Raw genomic sequence first — 12,649 nt, 5'->3', positions numbered from 1 at the left:
TATTTCAGGAACTGAGATCCAAAAGGTTTTTTGGGCTGTTTGATAAAAGGTCAATACGTACTAATCAAAGTCTTTATTCATTCAATTTTATTCTGTTGTAATTTAAAGGTTTTATAAATGAAATGTACTTGCCATTAGAAGTCATGCTAACACATCAGCATCTTACACCAAAACAATGAGCACTAAGGATGACCAGACTGGACAGAAATAAAATAAAACTAACTAAAACCTTTGTCTTTGTTAGTCATTCGACAGTCTTTTCAGCAATTGCCAACCCTGGTTTGGTAGAAAATAAACCCTTAATTCACTGATTAGATGATAAATAGCTGTGAAATGGGCTGTTATGGCTGCCATATAACGTTAGCTAACTCTTGGGGACAAATGCACCCGTTGAAGTCCACTAAAAGTGCTTATTTGTGTCTGATAACATTATGGAAAGGATCCCTAAAGAGGTAGACCTTTTGTTTAACAAGAAACAGCCGTAATATTGCTATCACTCACCACCAGACTCCATAGACAAAAGTGATCATTTTACCTGCATTATTGTAACATAACAAGAAACAAAGTAAAATTCACCAAAATCGTCTTTGTTAGTCTTTCCACTGTTCCAACAATCACCAACTCTGCTTTTGTCAAAATAACTCCTTAATTCATCAACACAGATGATAAAAACAGCAGTTTCAGTCGCTCTACTCAGCTGCAAACGGAGAAGACTGGCTATGAAAACAAACCACAGAGCGGATAGTAACACAGGCAGAGGGAGAGTGACACCATTCTCTGCTCAGGACACCATGACTCCACTAAATCTTTACTTAAATAGTTGTTTGCTGATATATAAATGTTAATCTCAAAAATATGTCTGTATATAACTTTTAAAAGTCCTGTTTCCTGTATGGAGAAAAAATAGTCTCAAAAGCAGTGACAAATGTGTGTTTCATTGTCCATACATAAAACAACCCAACTTGAATTACTGTCAGTATAACTGACCTTATATGACCCATCCAACCTTTAATTTGTTCCTTTTTCAGTTTTGTATTTTAAAAATAAATAGTTGTACTCCTTATCGATTTACACAGCCTACTATACATTTTTCAATGTTGGGAACACGTCCACATTTTGAGGAAAAAAGAGAAAAACGGCTAATCGTCACCTCTGATGGAACCAGTGAATGCGTGGCTTGATACATGACATAAATGATTAATTATCAAAATTGTTCATTAATTTCCTGTCAGTCAACAGTGTTTGAATGGTTTCAGCTCTACAGTGTACCGTATGCTCTTGCTAAAATTTAAAGGCAATTATAAAGTAGACATACAGACAGAAATTATTGTTGTTTTACACTTTAAGATGAAACTAGGTGGACAGATTGGATGTATGTCAGGGCTTTACTCAACACACATGTGAGTATGCATGCAGCAGATTCCTGCAGCTTCTAGCACCATACAGCGAGGCTAATGGGCACCGGGGCTCATATTGACAGGCTGCGTGATTGACAGATGCACAAAGAAGCCCTGCAGTCAAGGCTGAGCTCGCTGCAACCATATTCTATGCGGCCCAATTTACATGCCGCCATGTGGAGTAACGTGCAGCTCGGAAACCAATTTTTACCGCTATGCTTGTGTAACAAATTGAATCATTAACCTATTTTAGCTTCACCAGCAGCATGGTAAGCTAAGTAGCTCTCCTTGCCGGAGACGACACTGTTGGATGCCACTCAAATATGTGAAGTATTTCCTAAAGCCTTAAATACATTTACACAACATTGCTGCGGCGTTCTGCTGCAAAGGGAGCACGGTTTCTCTGCAGTAGGCTTGGTAAGCATATGAGCATAATGTGTACATCACAGGTGTGTGAATGTGCACGTAAGCACGTCCTCATCCATGTGTATTGTATGTGACACAGGAGTGCATCTGTTGAGAGTGTGTTCCCTGCCTCTGCCGCTGTGTTTCTGCCTTTGTCTTGGTCTGAGTGAATCAGTGTTGGTGAAAGCAGAGACATGACGTACATACTCATATCAGCTCCTGGAAAGCTCGCTGTATGTTCTAGATGTTTCAACGTGTGTTTGACCATCTCTGTGAGGCTCTGAGATGAGCATGAATGAGAACATTTACACTAGGGCTGTCCCCTAATAGTCGACTAAACTCCTAGACGATGAGAAGAGTCTTAGTCGATGCACTTTTCATTAGCCGGATAGTCGCAGAAAACCAAACATAATGTCAAAATCCGTTCGGGAGCTGCGCCTTGTCACGCCTTGTTGCAACACGTGCATTTTCTCTTGTAACACACTGCTGCTACATATGCTAACTGCACTAGCTGCTGCCACTAGCTAGTTAGTGGCCCTATTAACTGACTGTACTCTGACTGCAAGCTCAAAGTACCAGGAGAGGTTGGTTTACAGCACTAGTGCTGGAGCGCAAACGAGTACCAGAGCCAGAGTGGGGCAAGTTGGCAACAGAGCCTCCGACACCACAGGAGGTGATTTATGCAGCGGCTCCAGCCAGGACGATGACTCCAGAGACTACGAACGCTCGGCAGGATAAGGCAGGGACAGGAAAGGTGTGAAACGAGAGAGGAGCGAGTTTGCAGCTAGTTCATTTGTAAGTAACGTTATACATCATCCATTTTATCAAGAAGTCAGCAAGTATTTGTTTTTGTGAAGTTGGAAGTTATATATTTGGTGTTTTGAACAACAAGACTGCTTCTTCCATCAGCATTTCACAGGTGGCTGTTAAAATATATATATAAATATATAATAAATATAATATAAATATAAATCATTACATTAATATCATAAACGACTAGGAAAATCTTATGTTGGGGACAGCCCTAGTTTACACAGAAAGCACTGTGAGGTGGCTCTGGGAGCTTCCAGATGTGATATGGTGTGTGTTTCGTCTGGTCCCTGCCCCCAAACTGAACAGACACATCTGCACACACATGCATTGGTTCAGGATTGGAAAAACATTAAAATGTTGACATGATGTATTGAGGACTCACAGATGTAATGTAATGCAAAATTTAACTCAGAAAATCAAAATACCCTATTTCCTGAATAAAACTGTGATAAATATGCCATTAAAAACTGTGCCTTACTAATGTACTGCTGCTTTTTAAATGCTAGAGTCTTATGACACATCCACACAAAGGTTTTTGTCAGAGAATTATGCAGACTGTGCATCTGCTCCAGCAGTGGGGGTGTACTGTACGTCAACTGGCTCCATGTTTCTCTTTGTGCACAGACCATGCTCTAACACACACACATACACACCAGGTGATGTGTATTATACATGAACGCACTCTAATACTCCCCTGTCTTAGCCACAGAATTATGGAAAATTGCTTACATGACACACAACACATACCCTCTATGAGTTAAGATGAAACAAAGATTTGATTTGGATTATAAGGCCCATATTTATGTAAGGCAATCTGAAATCGAGAGGTGGCATGTTGTGCTACTGACTGGACTGACTATAGATTATGTTGTGGTTTAATTTCAATGTATATAGTCCTCTTACAACGTTTAACATTCGGTTGGACCCATTGAGCTGTGAACTTTGGATTCCAACCAGAAAGTGGACACTTGTTAGTTTAATTTGTTATTGTTAGCAACCTACTTTTTTCAGAGATTTTAGTGAGAGGAGCAGCAGATCTTGCCTCAGTACTTGCAGGATTGAAAAACTGTGTTCAAAGATGAAGTTAAATGGTGACAAACGCTATACATGTCCTCGAAAGGGGTAAACCCATCTCCATAATGGTTTTAATTACATTTTTTTGGTAAAGCAGTCACTAGCAGTTTATAACAAAATAATATGCTCATTCTAGATAAACTGTAAAAACAATGAATAAACTATTAATTAAATTAAATTAAATTAATAATTTCTTACTTTCTGTGGTATTTGTGTCATATGCAGATATGCAATGATGATTGGGTAATAAGTGTGTTGATGTTGTTCTGTGCGAGGCCGAACCACGGAAGCAATGTTGGGCCCATGCCTGACCCGAACCCGAATTTCTGCTTTAAATTAATAAGTAATTTAAATAGCTTATTACAAGCTAAAGTAAACTACATACAACTTCTGATTGCTGTGCATGTTATTTCTCCGACATTAGCCGCTCATGCACGCATTGCAGTGAGAAGGGAGGGTGCAACAGCTGGCGTTAGCTGTCTTTCTCTCATGGGCCTAGATGTGGTGATGGAAAAGATGGCACAGTGTCACAATGACACTTTTGAAGCACACACATGTTTTCTAGTGGCTGTTTTAAAGAGGGAACATAGAGTGACAGAGGAAAGAAAACCACAAACTATAGATACAAGATAGTAGAAAAATCCCCATGCCAAGTATGATTCAAATGTAACAACATCTGGACAATCCAATAACCACTTACCGAACTTACATCATTACTGACTGTGGTGTTTTGTACATTGTAGCAGGCTGATTGTGTCAGGAAACCTCTAGGCAGAGAGCAATTGAAGTTGAAGAGGCTCTGAGAAGGAGAGAGGATAAGAAGAGAGGGGTATTTTTACACAAACCATTGATACGCCTATATACAGCACTCAACACAAATCCTCTGTCTCTCGCCATCTGTCTCCATCTATGCATATAGTACAGAACCATCACCCATCAGGTTTTCTTCTCTGTGTTCTCACTGAATATCTAATGGAAATTTGTTTTTGAGGGATACAAATGATTGCTGAAAATTCTCCCCAAATGCTCTAGACAGATGTACAGTAGGAAACACAGTCATTTTGGAAGTTTAACATCAATGCTGCCCAGTGACGTCTCAAGACACAGACGTGGAATTGCTCAGTGTATCTTATTGTCTGTGACTGTGTTTGTATGGCCTTGTTAGCAAACTCTGAAGTCCAAAGGATGTTACGTGCGTCAATCATTTTGTTCTTAATGTGCAACATTAGCTTGTGTATATACCAACATTTCATCTTATTATTATCCAGGAGATTTACATTGATGAGGCCATTAGGAGGCTGTAATCCCACTTCTCTGCCTGTGTTATGATTACATAAACTAGCCACTATATTAACATACCCAACAATGCTAATGGGGCAGAGTAAAGAGCAGCGAGATGGAGGAAGATTCCGCTAACGCTGTATTAGTGGACTGTCTGATGGTGGGCTGTTTGTGTGCCTTTTTCATATTTACCAAATGTGGTCTTTTAAATAAAAAGTGTGTTGTTAAATTGGTTACCTAGGCTTTATGGTGTTTACTGGTGAGCAGTCTAAAAGGCTTTCTTTTATTGAAATAAGATTTCTCGCATTGAAGATTGTCAACAGGTTTGCTGTAGCCTCGGAGCAAAAACAAAATGTCTGCCTTTTAGGAACCGAGAGAGCCTGCAGCCTTTTCTTTTCTTTTGTTGTTTTCATCCTGTTGTTTTATTTGCTACCTGTCTGCATTTTCAAGAATGAGAAAAATGTGTTTGAGCTGCCTAATGTTGTACTGTTATGGTGATATCTGAAACAGAAGTCATATTAATGGGCAAATTATTCTGTTATTACACTTAACACACTAAGTCTTATGAACCCAGTATCAGGGTTCAGGAGTTACTGAATGGTTTAGTAGTTTTTTTTCCTTCTCATTAATATGCAAATTTAACACTCAGGGTGATCCAAAATCCAATCAGATTACCTCCTCTGTAGGGAGAGCATGAATTTACAATTATTTTATTATTTATTATTTTTCTGGAGTCACCGTGACAGACAGACATGTACAGATGTTACCATGACGACATCACACCGACATTCCAGAGATGATGCTTTCGGACAATAAAGCAATATGATAATATTTTTTTATTTTAGTCCACCAAATTTCTTAGTTTTATTTTTTATCAACCAGGCAAAGTGGGCAACTGTTCTGTGGTCATTAATTTGAGAATATGGGAATATACACAATATTAACTGACATGATAGGGATTGTAAGGTGGGTCTCATTTCATTACCTGATCTTGATGGCACTCTCTTGAAAACAGACCCAAAATCTTGTTTAAAGACATTCATTATTTCAGATTAGAATCTGGTTTATTGCCAAGTAGGGTTTCACATACAAGGAATATGCCTCAGTAAGTCGGTGCATTATGGTAAACATGTATATAAACAAAGATAAAAATAGAGACAAGATATACAAATATAAAAAGAGAGACAATATGTACAATATAGCCGTTGTTTAAATAAATGAAGGAAGAGCTGTACAGTTTGCAGGAATGTGCAAAAATATGTTCAGGGAATGTGCACGATAAAAACCAAGGGAAGTGTATTAATGTAACGCATATATATTTAGGGTGAGCGGTGATTTAAAAGAGATGATAATGGGTGAAGAAGAAACTGGGTGTGCCCACACCTCGTCAGTGAAAAAAAGACCCTTCAAAGTGTCCTAATATTCACATTAGAGCAAATGTGCTCTTAGCCTCATCTGGACATAAAGAGGTTGAGGAGAAAAAATAGGCAGGAATAAAACCTCATCACTGCTATTCATCAAGGCTCTAGTATAAACCTACAAGACGCTCTTCACAAAGTCTCCTCAGAGTGGCTGAGTCATTCAGGACGCAGGAGGACGACTTGTAAGAGCTACAGCAGGGAGGGGGGTTCAGAAAGGCGAGGTCACTGACACACCAGTGAGAGATAAACCGTGGCAGTGGATGTCTTCATCTACGTGATTTCTGATTGTCTCACATCCTACAGACCTATGTTTTACCTGTGTTTTTAGTCTGGCAAATATACTGTCACCAATACCACTGCAACACGCAAGTAATGTTAATGTATTTTTCTTATTCAGTAGTCAGATATGACAAATTAATAAATGTTTAAATATATATTTATATGGCTGAAGTGCCGTGTATCATAGAAATAGCAGTTAGCAACAGCAAGCATTTAGCAGCAGCTCAACAGATACTGTTCGTGAAAGCTTGGTGGTGGGTGCTGTCGTCTGTGAAATTAGAGGCAGCCGCTGAAACAATGGCATACATGGAGATGGATGTTTAAATCGACAACTGTGTATTGTGAATGTGTTTGGGTTAGGGAGATCAGTCGGTCTGGGTGGTGCTAATGGTGCCATGCCATTGTTTTGACGGCCCATTATTCCGAAACCCCAATGCTCCGAAAAATGTCCCATTGGACCGAAAGCCCATTTGTCTGACAGACGTTATTCCAAAGTGCCCTGTTGTCCAAAGGCCTGTTGTTCCGAAAATACTAACCCTGGTATCACCAACGTACGTACATAACTGATGTAACTAACTTAGGTTATTTAACCTTAATTGTGATCTTTTCCTAAACTTGCCCGAGTAGTTTTGATGCCTAAACCTAACCAAACTGCGACCGTTCACATTTTTGTTACGGTTACAATGGTGATGAAGGTCACCTGATTTTGTCCTTTCCAACTAACTGTTGGGAAAATTGGCTTTCTGTCCACATTTTTCAGACTAATGTGGTTATCAGAACAATGGGAAATCCCCGTGCTAATGATCTCTTGTTCGTGGCTAAACCTATATTAAGAGCTCACATCAAATCAGTCAAATGGTTGATGTAAAATCTATGATTGTCTTTAATGGTTACTAAAAGTTAGCTCAAATCACAAAGCTTTGATCTCAATACATGTGGTCTGGTAATAAAATGCAGGCCAGGCAGGTGTGAATGTGGTCAAGAGAGACCACCAGTAAAACCTCAACACCACAAATTCCAGGGATATTTTGCTGATTAAAGATTAAAGGTATAACCATGCATATGTCAAGGTTCCATGCCTGCAATGTCTACAATACTTGCAGTTCTTGTTCTCAGTCTCACTGTAGCTAGCTGTAGCACCCTAGTTTACTTTCACTATTCACTGACGTAGTTTTGACGTCAATGGATTGTGTTAGAATGACAGGGGTAGTTTGGCCAAGATTAGTTTGATCTTCCTTCCTAGGAAGCCTGGAGGCCATCACTACAGTTCAATCAGCTAGACTTTGTAAGTGAAGAGTGTGTCAGACATGTACACCCATGTATACACATTATAATACAGTATATATTGTAGCTTACAAATAATAATTCATGCAGGTCTTGTATATTATTGGTTATTCAGCAAATTATTATAAATTCTTTTCATTATTCATGGGCAAATGTTTTTTTCACCTGACACTGACATAAAAGTACCTAAACGTATACAATTCCCTGAGGTGGGTCCATATATTGGACATTTGTCCAAAATGAAACTGCACAATTAAAGCCAAAATTGTGGACTTGACTTAACAAGTGACTAGTGACCGTAATATGTAGCATGCTGATCATCCATGAGGTTGTAGAAATGCCAACAGAAACCAAAAAACTATTCTGCAGTGATTAGTTTGTGTTCTTGCTGACAGCAGCACGGAGGGAGGGCTGGTGAGACAACGGGGGTTCCAAACTTTCTTCACAAATCAACCAGAACCCCCCAAAAAAAACTATGTCAGTAGGAACAAGGCAGCACACGACTACAGAATGAGTATTTCTGTAAGCTGTATTCTACATGGCTGGCAATGTAATAACATGACAATATGACCAACTGCACAAAATTGTCACTGACCTGTGTCACCCTTAACCGACCAGTTAATGCACACTACACACGATCGCTGGTGGCAAATCTGAAACTTGGGTGAACAACACAGGGGCATGCATTATCTGTATTATCTGCAAAACTATGAAAACTGTGAAAACTATTTTATATCATCTTAAATTCAATGCTTTAGGGGATTTAGTTGATTTTAGTTAGGTTGGTCGGACAAAACCAGTCATTTGAAGATTTCTGGGGAACCAGGAAAGTGACATAATGTATTAAAAGGTTAAATACATTAATAAACAATACAAAAAGGAGAACATGAGTTTTTCTTCTAAATAGCAAATCATTTCTTCTTTTTTACCACCAACCAGTTGATCGGACAAATGAAAACAACATTTGTTCTTTTTAACTCCTTCACTTGATACAATATCACACAATTAATGATGTTGTGTATTAATTCTCAAAAACACTTTAGGGATTTTGCGCTGCTAGACAGCAGTTGAGGGCTTTGGTGTTGGATGTTACGGGGACTGTGATATACAAATGCATATTGGTTGCATAAGAAAAGTGAAACAAATTTCAAAACACAATATATTGCCTTGCTTACGGTATTTATATCGCAACCCTCATATAGTGTTACGTATCGGATCACCAGATTCTTGGCAATACACATCCTTAATATTTAATAAACTATTCACCCCACACAGCATTTCTCATTTTCCTTTTCAGTCTGATGAAAATCAGCTATCTTACCGGTAAGTGAAAACACTGATAGTTAAACACATTGAACACCAGCAGTTTCAGCTATCTTCCTCACTGAAGCCACTTTAACCCCTCATAAAAAGGAAATGTGGGGATAGGAACTCCAAACCTACCTCTTCAGCCTGGAGTTAAGGAATGTTTTTAGACATTATTTACCATTTTTTATTCATTTATCTTATTGTATTTTCTTTATGAATTTCAATGTTAATTTATTTGAAACTATTTACTTGAGTTTGTTTGTTATTTTATTTAGTTTTTAGTATAGCTTTTATTAAATACTATCATTATACCTGAAAAATAATTTGTATTGCATTTTAATGTCATTTGTATCATTGTATTCTATTTTTAAATCTAGCATATTTAATTGTTACTCAAGTAAACTGTATGAAAGGTGCCATACAAATAAAGCTTGATAAAACTGATTGATTCATTGATTGATATATGTACCGGTGATGTATTTTCACTGAAAAGTGGCTACAGCTACAAAAGGGGCTTAGTGGGAACACTATAGTCTCTGAGCCAGCACATGTGGATAATAGTCGCTCTGGTAAACATAAAATGTTTCATTACATTCAGGTGACGTGGCCTTTTAAATATGTTTTATATTAGTTCATTACAGTGTAGTGTAATAAATGATCACTACAGTGGAAGCACTGCGTTATGGTAGGATAATGTCACCATAGTGTCATAAAGTTGACAGTGAAACACAGAGAGTTACGTCAGCTGGACTCATTTCAGATGTGGTCCCTGGGCTAAACTGACCCAGATCTTAACAAGGACTCATTACTTCCCATCAATATTACCAGTATTTGTAACTTTCTGTCTGTGTTGCACTAGCCGTCATTGCAAAAGGGAAACCGCTTACGTGCACTCGTGATTTCCAAACACCCCTCCATGAAGACTGCAGGTGGAACTGTCCTGTATCTCTGAGTCTCCATCGTCATAATATGACAGCCACCAGACACCAGCCACCAGCTGTCCACTTGTCATCTCCTTTACCTCCTTACCTACCGGTGAGTCAGCGTCCCCTCTCAGCCTGGATCTTTTCATCTCTCTCTTTCACTCTTTCGGTGTCCAAGCCCAGCAGTCTCTGTTTATGCATATTTTATCATTATCAGTCATACAGCGTGATTCAGCCTGGAGGTAGTGATCAGTGTAATTGTCATAGGAAATATCAGCATTGTCATCATCGCCAACAACAGAAAGAACAACATCCATGAGTCAGGTCACTGTGTCATCAGAAGGATTACAGTGTGATCAGCTTGGACTTTGTGTGATTAAATAAATGTACTATAAATATATGTATGACTTATTTGGCCTTGCTGGAGAATGACAGCATTGTCCTGGAAGGACATTTGTAAGGCGTCCACACAGGTCAGGCTGGGATACAAACCTTGTGCTTGTTATCCTGTGACCTCATGTCAGCATGTTAGCATCTGATCAGAGATGACGCAAAATACCACTCCTTAAAAAGACGACTGCTAATCACTGCAGTGTTCTTCATACAGCATTTACATTTAATAGGCCTTTCTCACAGCAGACATTATGACATGCCACAGAAAAGCACTGGTGTAAATAACAAAACTAATGATGGCTGAATTCCGTCTAGCTGCTTTAGTTATTTTGGGATTGTGCATGAAGTCCTAAGACTTTGTCCCTTCCTGCCGCCCAAAAACACTAACATATAAATTCCAGGGAGGATGTGGATTTTTGGAAAAAAAGAGCCTTGGGTGCTTTCGGACTATTGATTTCTATACTATTATGGGCTACCAGATGGGCTAGCACTAGTCAGTCAAAATATCTCCTATATTAGGCATGGGCAGATATGAAAATTTGATGGCACGATTATCCTGGCCAAGATATTTGCAATTCACAATATTATCATAATAATCATTAAGATTATTATAATATACTTAAAACTTATTAAATGGCATTAAAACATACTGGAATCACTTCACCTTTGTTAAGAAACTATATTTTTATTGCATCACAGATAGGACACCTCAGATAGGAACCTCATCTTCCTGTCGTTCTGAAGTTAAGAATCTGTAGTACTTCCACACATCCAACCAAGGACAAAACTTTGATTTCAGAGGTGGGGGGGGACACAAGTATTTTTAATAAAACTCTAACTCTTTCAGTTCACTGTGTTTTCTAGTAGTTCTTCTAGTTTTCTATTGATAGTTTTAAGTTTACTCTTCCCTTTTTTGGTTTGACTGGTTGTAAAGCATGTAGCAAAGCATTATCACCCAATTCTGTGTTTCACCTTGTTAGTCAACTTCACTCCAACTCAGTACCACCAATTTTGAATTTTGAAGTGGATATGCTGCTTTATTGGGAGCCAGTGAAGGTGTTGCAGGATGGGTGTAACGTATTTCTTTGAGTAACTTACACTTTGACTTCTAAAAAAGTCTCTTACGTCCACTTTTCTTTTTTTTAGACATCCTGGCTGTGCCTAATTACCAAACACACATACACACACACGCACGCATGCACATACGCATATGGACACCGATTCAAATGTTAATGTAAATGAAACCTCTGATATTACAATCCTTCTAGCTGACGTGACCCAGGCAGAACAAACGTCCAACTTACAGTGGCAGATTAATAAGGACTCCTGGGCAACTAGCAGACCGGTGTGCAAGCAAGATGGAGTGACAGCGGGGACGGCCAATCACACAAGAAATGGCAGAGCCAATCGAGGAGCTTGTGGGCGGTCTAAACTAAGGGAAACAGGCTTCAGCTTGAGCGGCCGTTTTCGGCTTGGTCCTAGTGCTTGACGGGTCTCTGTTTACTATAGCGTAACATTGTTTTTGGACGGTAAAAACTGCAGGGGACCAAAATGGCCTTTTGAAAAAGTGCAGGGGACATGTCCCCTGTGTCCCCCCCAAATTACGTCTGTGCATCCAACTGAGCTTTTTTTGTGAGAGATACAACGGACAATCTGAGCCTTCAGCCATGGTGACAGGCTGTGGGCTTCCCCTTGTGGCAATTCAAAAGAAATCAGGAAATCAAAATACAACAAGCTAGACATCTTTTTAAAGTCAAGCCACGTGAGGATATTAACGATTATCCCGATAATTAAAAATAATCACGATGGACTATAGTTTGTGTTCTTGCTGACAGCAGCACAGAGGGAGGGCAGGTGAGACAATGGGGGGTTCCAAACTTTCTTCACAAATAAACCAAAACAAAAAAAAACTATGTCAGTAGGAACAAGGCAGCACACGACTACAGAATGAGTATTTCTGTAAGCTGTATTATTATTGTTCAATGTTATAACATGACAAAATGATCTTCCTACAACTGCACAAAATTGTCAAAATACGACGAGCTAGACATCTTCTTAAAGTCAAGCCATG

The sequence above is a fragment of the Dicentrarchus labrax genome, unplaced genomic scaffold, assembly GCF_905237075.1.
Source record: "Dicentrarchus labrax unplaced genomic scaffold, dlabrax2021, whole genome shotgun sequence".
Lineage (NCBI taxonomy): Eukaryota > Metazoa > Chordata > Actinopteri > Moronidae > Dicentrarchus > Dicentrarchus labrax.
Note: the sequence above shows the minus strand (reverse complement) of the source record.